This window comes from Augochlora pura, chromosome 7 (genome assembly GCF_028453695.1).
Source record: "Augochlora pura isolate Apur16 chromosome 7, APUR_v2.2.1, whole genome shotgun sequence".
Lineage (NCBI taxonomy): Eukaryota > Metazoa > Arthropoda > Insecta > Hymenoptera > Halictidae > Augochlora > Augochlora pura.
Genome location: NC_135778.1, coordinates 10097271 through 10105940, shown reverse-complemented (window position 1 = coordinate 10105940; position 8670 = coordinate 10097271). Strand labels below are relative to the sequence as shown.

At 41.5% G+C, this 8670-nt stretch overlaps 1 long non-coding RNA gene across 1 annotated transcript; it reads right to left on the bottom strand.

Annotated features, from left to right (window-relative positions):
• Window positions 1-255: 255 nt before the first annotated feature.
• On the bottom strand, window positions 256-6586 carry LOC144473104 (uncharacterized). The gene is made up of 3 exons (XR_013494495.1): window positions 6471-6586; window positions 5015-5151; window positions 256-755 (listed from the first exon to the last, which is right to left on the bottom strand). It is a non-coding gene; the product is annotated as an uncharacterized LOC144473104 (long non-coding RNA).
• Window positions 6587-8670: the final 2084 nt, after the last annotated feature.

The following is an 8670-nucleotide window of genomic DNA, read 5'->3' as shown; positions in this document are numbered from 1 at the left end:
TTCGGTACACTTAATTTCGTAAGACAATTTACAAAGATTAAAATTAACCTTTCCCTTCGTCGGCTGATATAATATTCCTTGTAAGAAGAAAAGAAAAATGATATTATATCTGGTTGTCCACTTCGAACCTTTTCATTGTGACAATTTTTTTGAATGATTATTGCTAAAAAATGAAGAAAATTTGATTCTCTTTTCAAAGAAGGGAACAACATTCATATATAGAACATAAAAGATCAACAAAATTTAATTCTGTCTTCAAAAAAGCGAGCAACATTCATACATATTTGATTCTAATTAAAAATCTTTATCACGAGCCAGGTTTTTGAAATTACATAAACCGAATAGTTACAAACTTTGTACAGTAAAATTCTAATGACTCTGATTATATGAAGAATACAGACACGTTTCTTCGAAACATACTGCAGCATTTCTTGACCCAGATAGCAATTTCATTTGCAAACGCGGACTCGCGGGTAAAGTTGCAACGAACCGTTCGCTCGAAAATCGCCGTGGTCGCAGCCAGTGGTTCGACGAACGCTCTGTACAGGTTGTCACCGGTTCCATGCCACCTTGTTAGCACGTGTAGCTGGCAGAAGGGCGGCTGTTCGGGCATCGCCAACAATTTCGCTCTTGGTCGCCGCCCATTGACACTTGGTACGTTAAAACGCAACAAGCGAAACTGGAACGCGGCCGGTTGCCCGCTTCCATTTTTCCGCAAATGCCGCATTGCATACACGCCAACGTCCTTCGCGTTCCTGGAACATACATCTCGATATACATACGTGCCGCGTATGCTCGAAAATTTCTCCGCGGAGCGAGCAATTTCCACGTTTGTCCGTTCCTTTGTTGCTTTACGAATCGGGTCGGACTATCCTGTCGCTTTCCAGCCGCGGGCACGGTGCCCATAAAGTTGCTTTTGGGGAATACTACGGGCCCGCAAACTTTCCAATGAATTGAATTTGGTCGGGAGCATGAAACAAAGGTCATTTATGGACTGCGGATCTTTGCGCATTTGCGACGTTTCGCGAAATGTATGGAAGCATCTGTATCAGCGAAAATCAGATGTGTAAAGATACGCAGTCTAATCATCGATCTTTAAAGAATTATTTTTGGAAAAGCGATCGTACATGGGAAGCTCCAACTTGTCAGATGCGGTTATACATGTTCGATATAACTATGTAAATTTTTACGAAATATTTTATGAATTATTGTAATAGTTATTGACAATCTATCGTAGTCGTCCGGAAGAAAGCAGAAGACGTCTCATTTTCTTTCGGTTTAAAGCAGCTTTCTGATAATAGTCTGTTACGTATGATTATTATTCCATACTTTTAAATTGTATAATTGTTATTAATCATTATCAAGTTCAAAGCCTCTACTTTCTCGATCCGTTGTTACAATTTATGCATTCAATGAAATGAGGCCACACGACAAATATAAATTTTCTATTCCTTCCAAGATATTATTACAATCGAAATAGTTACTATTATCATAACTATTAAGATTATAGTAAACAATAATGTTATTGAATCAGCACTAAAAATCATCAGTAATTTGTTAAGACTGACATTCGAATGAGATAACTCATTTGAGGTAATTACATTGCATATTTATCAGAACAAAAATGCATTGGTCTTTAAAGTCAAGAAAAGATTAAATGAATTTCAGGATATCGACATATTATCTTAAACTGATTAAGATAAAGAAAAAAGAAAGTTCTATTCTACTTTTGTTGATGCAGATAACGTTTATTTTGCATAAATATCCGCGACCTAAGGATAATCGTCGCGTTTCATAACGAGATGATTCTAGCGATTATGTTCTACTTCTAACGTTAGCAAGGCTATTATTGAACCCGTTTTAAACAATCTGAGAAAATTGACATTTAGGTGAGATGATCTACTTCTCATGATTATTATGTTTCTCAAGAAGAATAAATCTATAAATAATCTGAGAAAATTGACATTTAGGTGAGATAATTCATTTCAGATGACTATTATGTTTCTCAAGAAGAATAAATCTATAAATAATCTGAGAAAATTGACATTCAGGTGAGATAATTCATTTCAGATGACTATTATGTTTTTCAAGAAGAATAAATCTATAAATAATCTGAGACAATTGACATTCAGGTGAGATAATCCATTTCAGATAACTACTAATGTTTCTGAAGGAGAATAAATCTCGCGGGAATCGGAAAATCGGAGATTGGCTAGAAAGTCGAGTTGCACAAAGTGCGTGGTTGCCGATGACATGGAGGGGCGCAGGTTTAATCGGTACCATCTCCGCGGCCGTGTCAGCGTCGCCGCACGCAGAATGTGTCGTGCATGTCCGGCAAACTCGAATACTGGGGCACGGGGCGTTAAACAGGTGACTGCGGGGTCGGCGACATGCGGCGCACGGTTACGGAGCGCCGCGACGCCCTGCAGGCGGCCGTTCCACAAACCGCCAAGCCCCCACCCCCGCGCGCAAACTTTCCGTTACGTGCCGGAGACAGCCTATAGCGTGTCACTTTGCCCCTGCAACCCGTTACCGTTGCCTGAAATTCATTGGCGTGGATTGCCGCGGCCCAGATTCCGCCACCACGAGTCGACCTTTTCGGATTTTCGAAATCTGCCGTCTTTGATTTCAATCGCAGTAACGTTTACGAAAGTGTCGATATTTTCCTGTTGAAACGAACATCTCCGGCGTGAAGATGCACGGTGGAAGCTTTCTCGAAATTCTACGATTGCCAAAAATGCTTTTGAATTTATGTCACAGTTTTGTAATATTGAACTCGTTACTTAGAAATATCCTTGATGCTAAGAAATTGTCGGAATTTGAGCTTTTATGATTTTATGAAAAAAGAATATACGACAATGAATTTCAGCTCATTTTGAAGATCGAAGCCTCTACTTTCTCGATTCGTTGTTAATTCTTTCCGATCGCCTTTGTCATCGTCATTTATCATAACATTGAATGATGTCTCAGATCAGAAACTAAAGACACGTTTGTTCTCTAAAAAGCTACAGATTCAAACAACTCTGGCAACTGGAAAATTTCTTTCATTGACGTATCTATCCCACGTTCGAAGATTGCACAGCCTCCCGTTTACAACGAGCCCAAAAATCTCGATTTATGATTTTTATTGGCTGTTTTATGGGACGAAAAAGTGGAACAAGCCCGGTCATGCGATTGCGTCAGTTATTGTACACCATCCATTCAAACGTCCATGAAAAACTAAAAAGAACATCGTAAATCAAGTTTTAGGGAGTCGCTGTACAGGGGAAGTTTCACCCTTCGGATCTATGATGGATTCAGCCGTGAACAAATTTCAGAACGTTTTCCGAGTCGTTCCAAACCGGAACTTCGCCGGTACCGTTCTGTTACTTCTTTCTGCAGCTCGCGTGCGAAATGGACAAAGATGCGGTCGCAACTATAAAATGCTTCATTATTTAGGATCACGGACTGCCATCACGGACTGCGACAGCGAGGTTTCATCGACTGGCACAATGGAATCGTGGTCGTACAGCTCCGAGAGAATTGATTTCGCAGCGTAGCCAATCCGAGACCGGCGGAGTCTGTCTACAGAGAGTTATTACCTATTCAAATATTTTCCTTTCGTTGACGGCGTATGGACTCGTTCGGCGACTATGAACGACTAATGTCCGAGGCACCGTTAGCTCCCCTGGAGGATCGGGTCCCATTGAATTCCGTTCGAATCGCTTCGAAACGACAGCGTATAAAACAATCGACTAGAACTCTGGATTAGTTCTGGCGTGGGCAATGGCAATTCGAATGCATTTAGACTATCGTTCCAATCTCGTTGGACAGCGTGTCGCAGCCATTCGATTCCTCGGGTCTCATCCGTACAGTCGCGTGTTCTCGTGGCATGTAGTCCTGCAATAGTATAGCCACGCCTCGATGTCGTTAACCTAATCCCGGTCGACTACGGAGGACGAGTCCACAGGAACCAAACCGAAGTTCATCCTTTCTTCGAATTCTCTTTACCTTGTTGTCTCTCTAAAGGGAATTCCGACGATAACCGAATTGATCTTTGTTTATTGCAGTCGATAGACCACTGAAAGAAAACCATCAAGCTGTTATTCCGATATAAATTGTGAAGAAATTCCAGAATATTCTTCGCGACGAGATGAAATTAATTTTTTACGTAGTATAAAAATGCTACTTTTTCTTATAAAAGGTCCCAAGTGACCATGTTTATAGTTTCGTAGCAACAGTGTCTTTGTATGTTTAACAAATTTACAGACTTTCCGAAGAAGTCAAAAATTTGAACGAATGCTCGAGAAAAAGAAAATTCAAAGGAAGTTTATAATATATTTAAGTTTTAATTTAATTTTTAAATTTTATAGATAGAATTTTGTTAGGTTTCCTTCGATCGTTTATGGAATACTGTAAAAAGAACAGTTTTCTTCTTTATGTAAGAAAAACGTTCAACCATCTTATCTGACTATGACAGTTTTAATTGTATACTTAGATATGATAAGCATTGTTAACAATTTCCTTAGGATTTCCTTCGATGGCTTATCAAATGGTATTAAAAAAAAATCAATTGTCTAGCAGACTCCTCTATATCCTCTCATTGACTCAGTTTCGATTTCGCGCTTAACCAACGTTCGTTTTCGCCGCTGCTTTCCGTATCTGCCAAGGTCTCGAAATCAGCAGCAAGTTTTACAAGTCGCGGTAGTGGGGAGGCTCTCCGAGAATTTGTTTTGGTCGGGTGTACACCAGTGTCGCGTGTTACTCACGTATCCGGGAAATTGGGTCGGCTGTTCCTAACAGGGGCGGCATCGATTCCCGAAGAAGGTCGCCAGGAAAGCTCTCAAGGAACTCGTACGGATTACCGACAGGTTTTGCGTCTCGTTCCAAAGGATCCCGAGCCGAGTGTTCGATCGTCCGCACCGGGAACCGCGGGGACACGGCCGCGGAAAGACAACGAGCTGTCGATCCGCCGTGCGCGATAATAAAACCAAACCCTGGAACCGATGGTCCGCGGTACCGGCAATTTGCTCACCTGTCAGCTACGTGTATCTGCAATTTCGGAACAGTCTTGGCAAACTTGTCCGCTGAACAACAGGCGGGACCTTCTTGTCTGATGTTTCGTGTTTGCTCGATTGCGTTCAACCATCATGGTTTTATTGGACTTGAAATCTGTAATTGAACGATCATCGATAAAACAGATTGACTTAATAAGGTTAACCCCTTCCACTATAATAACGAGTCAAACTCGTGGTGAAGATTTTATGCAAACTCTACTAAATATGAATATTATTAATTTCTTCTACGTCGCAGTAAAAATAAATTCTTCTGTTATCAAAGTATAGAAACGAAGGTAAATAAAGACAATATAAGACAAAAAATTGTCTGATCCTATTAGGAAAATTATGAAGTACGAATAAGTACTAATCGTCACAGCATGAAAAGAGCGATAGTGCAAGGGGTTAATTAGGAAACTTACCTTGTATAAGAGATTACAACGACTTGGCATTAAAACTACAGAGTTCTAAAAGTAACTAACGCGTGTTAGTTGCTAAATTTATATAGACCATTCGCTATTATCATTATGAGGAATTTAATAAGTTTCACTGTTTCAATAGGTTTCGTATTAATTATAGTATTATAAATTTGAATTACAATTTTAAATATCTAGATTTTTTATTAAAATAACAACACAATTGAACATCCATAAAAAGTCTGTTATAATTAAAAATTTCTAGTTGACTTTCTATTAAAAATATACCAATTTTTTCGTTACTAATTGCGAACAAGATCTACGAGGTCAAAGATAGAATATTTCATCCAATAGTCGTTTTTCCAAATCCCTGTCAGAGTCAGCTGACACAACCTTGTCGAAAATTGATGGATGCTTGACACCGATCGGAAGACATATATACACCCACTTCCCGCTAAAATGAAACAAGACTTTTTCTGCTAGTAACCGTGTTATTAGAGTTATTTCAGATATAGGCTCTAGTTGCCTAGATTATAAGCCATACTGGCCTTAGCTCATTTTTCTCGTGGTCTGCGCACCGTATCGAGATACCGATACATTATTCAACGGAAAGCTGCTTCGCTGTGGCAATTGTTCGTTGCCATGTTACACGTTAATCTCGAGTTCGTAAAGCATTTAAGTAGCCAGATATTAATATTTAATCCTAAGACTAATTTTTCCGCTCGCTGATTTGGTTGCGAAATTTGCAGACTGTACGACAGAGATGCCGTTTCATGTTGATACCTTCAGCAAAAATAATTCTAAAATTTTAGAAATGTTTCTACTGAGTGGGTAGAAAAATTAGGGGCTTGTATCAGCAATCGAAAGCTCAATCATAATTTTTAATATCACGAAAGAAGCAACTGGTCGGTAATAAAGCCGCAGCCGTGAATAAGGTCATTCACTTTGTACTAAGCTTGTTCAAGTGTTTCTGTTAGTTCCACACGAAACAAGCGCATTTATTTATTGAACCATTTACCTGTCGAATGATACTGTTTTCTTTACACGTGTATTCGCCAGACGGCACTCAGGCATAATTGATACCGTATAATCTAGCAGCGTTGCTCGATTTCTCTCGACTTGTTGCAAACTGAAAAACTTTCAGTAATAACAAGGTAATTAAATGGGATGAGGTTATTCACTTTTCGCGATCGTCATGGCTCTCGTTGAACCAACAAATGGTTACTAAGCGATTCGAATGCTTGTTCATTATTCCTTCAGAGAATAGACATCAGCACTCTATTTAAATACTGAAAAGCTGGTTCTCACAATGCTTTCATTCGCAACACGACTGCAGTCGGTTAAAAAAAATTTCCGATCTTTGATAAATCGTCGACACGGATTTATTTAAAAACTCGAAGCCTATGCGCTCACAATTCATCGTTGACTTTGTTTTAACACATTCGCTTCGGGCTATTTTTCCTTAAGTTTTCATATAAATCGGGGTATTTTAGCAATGTAAAGATACTTCAACACATATGTATTGAAACGAGAATTAAATTTCCCGATGCGAATGTGTTAAGAAGGTAAACTGTCTCCAGAAGCTATTCTTTGAACATTTTGTGAAACAGGGACTCCTTTATTATAGTTTCACAAAGTGACTAGATAAAATCGTACATTAAAGTTTAAGGTGGTGTTGCAAAGAGAAAACTCCGATCTCCGAAGCTACGTTAGGATCACTTGCGAGAACAATTCTCTCCGAAGTGTTTACAGCGTTTCAAACCATAACATTCTTAAAGTAGAGTACGTGTCCATTTTCTCGGTTGCTACGTTCTGTGAAAACTGGTTACAAGAAAATGAACGACGTGTAAACCGGCGTAGGTTCCGAGCTGTGAAACGAGTGCAATTGTATTGCGGTACGACGTACTATCGAAATAATATCAGCCTAAATTGCTGGCAATCTTTTGAAAATCAGCGATGACCGGTACCGTCAATTAATTCACGGCGTCGTCGGCCACTGATCTCGGTGTCATTGTCACCGAGCACGATCATTGTAAAGGTGGATGTACGCAAATAGCCGGACTATATCCAGGGGAGATTGAGCGCATAGGGTGGCAGGTTCGAGCGGTCGCGATATCCACGAGAATCAGGCGTCGAGCCCGCGGCTCGCGACTCTGTGGAATCGATCGGAAGGGAAAAGTCGGGAATCGGATCAAGTCCATCGCTGGCAAACGGTCGACCGGCTGACCAACCAGGGATACGCCTGCTGGCTGTGCTCGCTTGCTACAAGCCAGGTCGTGCACACTGGGTCAGGAGAGAGAGTCAGTCATACCGACGCCGTGCTACCATTCGCGTCACTCATTGGTCGAATCCCGGCGGAAGGCTCCTCTCGAGAAAGGTACAAGGCCCTAACCGGTCCGAACCGCCGCGACCCGACCCAACCCGAGCCAACCCGTCGCGACCGGAAAGATCTTCGGCTCCCGCGGATCCAGAGCTGAGATCTCTCCATCAGGCGACCGCCGGAGTCTGCATCTCGGGAGAGGTCGATCGGCACCGATTGCCCGTTCAGTGTCGATTGTCAATATTGGACAGTGACCAGCGATGTTCGATCCTCTTTCCTCATTGAAGTGACAAGTTCGAGTTGTTTCAATAGTGATTTCCTTGGGACTTGAACGTTTGTCGGCGAGAGTGGATTTCCTTGGCCATCGTAGTCCTCGGTGATCTGTCCACGATGCTCGCAATTGGACGATGGAAACTTGGTGTGACCCCGTCTGTCGGATATCTTTCGCTTATTCGTAAAATCCTTCTATTCTGTTTAAATTTGCAAAGGTATAAATACCAATTACGCTTCTAGCAGCCGGGTTGATGCAACGCGGCAACCGTAAGAAATATTTAGACAGCTGTTCGTGGATAATACAAAGGAGGACATTCTCGGCGGAAGTACGGCATCGTGTAACGCGTCGTACTCTTTGAGAGGATCAAGACCGTAGGTCCTCGCAAGAGAACGTCGCGGACTTTCAACCAGCTATCCTGTAGGATTTTCCGAGCACACGCGAGAGAGGGATGCATTATTTATGCGCTCCACCCCGAGATGGTGCGCCGCGCTGCTTAAAATATTGTTTCCTCGGCTGCTTCTCCCGCAGGAAGTATCGAGCTCACGAGGAAGCGGTCCCAGAGGCCGTTTCGAGCTCGCGCGCCGCTCCTTTTGCAATTTATTCGGCTTTGTCTTCCCGTTCCGA